The sequence below is a fragment of the Buceros rhinoceros genome, unplaced genomic scaffold (assembly GCF_000710305.1).
Source record: "Buceros rhinoceros silvestris isolate BGI_N320 unplaced genomic scaffold, ASM71030v1 scaffold25106, whole genome shotgun sequence".
In the NCBI taxonomy this organism is placed as follows: Eukaryota; Metazoa; Chordata; class Aves; order Bucerotiformes; family Bucerotidae; genus Buceros; species Buceros rhinoceros.
In genome coordinates this window covers 3,918-5,172 of record NW_010418462.1, presented here as the reverse complement: position 1 = coordinate 5,172, position 1,255 = coordinate 3,918, and positions in this window count along the sequence as shown.

Sequence of the window (1,255 nt, the reverse complement as noted above, 5' to 3'; positions counted from 1 at the left end):
GGATGCCTTCCACACACCCCCCTCCGCCTTCACCTGCCCCGGGAGCAACCTCCGGCTTGGGGTGCTGCCCACCACCCCCGCCGTGCCACGCTGTGGGATGAGGATAAACAGGAAGCACTGTACCCTCACCGTGGCCAGGGACCTGTCAGGAATGTGCTGGTGGCCACTGGGCTGTTTGTTTGGAGTCAAAGCAGCTGGATCCTGCCGGGAGCAGCCAGGATCAACACTGCCGGGAATAGCCCGTGAGCTCATCGCCACGTCCCCCAGGAACCTCCGGCACCCCCGGGTGTGCAGAGGTTCACAGCCCCGGGGCACCCTCGCAGCATCCTCCTCCCAGCCCTACTCCCCATCCAGGCTCAGATCACATGCTGGAGCCTCTGCTGGAGCGGGGGTCCCTGGCCAGCCCAACATGGGGGCCACGGGAAGCCCCGGGGAATAGCGGGGCTGGGGCCAGCAGTGGAGCCCGTGACTCATTCATGTCTTGATGTTTTGGAGCTCAGTTACTCCACTGTGAGGGCAGGACCCACTTCCACACTAAGCCCCCCACCCCTCAAGGCAACCCCCCCAGGGGTGCAGGACAGGCAAGCTCTGGGTCCTGCTCCCAGCTCTGCCTCTGCTCCTGAGGGCAGCGAGAAGGAGGCAGCGGGGGGATCCGGTGGGTTTTTCCACACCTGGGACCTACAAGCTCCAAACTGCAGCACTGGGGCACTGTGTCCTGCTGCTCAGTTGGACTGCGGCGGGTTGGAGGTGTCACCCCTCGCTGTCATCCCCCTTGCTGCCATCCTCGGGGCTCACTGGGTGCCAGCACCTGCAGCCCTGGGGCAACCAACTAAAAATAGGGGGCTGGCAGCAGGGCAGCCCCATGTGCGGGAAGCTGTGGGCAGCGAGGTGGGCGTGCGGGGCTATTCTCAGAGGGCTGCGGGACTATTCCTGGCCAGTCAATATTGATTCAGCCAGCTCAGGTGCAACAGCTCAGCTTGGCAGGACCGTATTTAGGGCCTGGCGGGAGGCGAGACGGGCGGCTGAATTGGGAGCATTGTCCAGGGGAGGAAGAGGGCAGGGAGAGGATGTGAGCTCTGTAATCTGCAGCGAGCGGCTCCGGGAGCAGCTCGGGAGAGGGGCACACCCCGGGCCTGCCGCCGGCTGAGGGCTGAGCAAGAGCTGCTGGCCTGCACGCAGCATCTGCCCTGGGGATGGAGGGACGGGACCAGAACACGTGCGGGCAGGAACGGGAGGGGGTGGGGAGAGGCGCGGG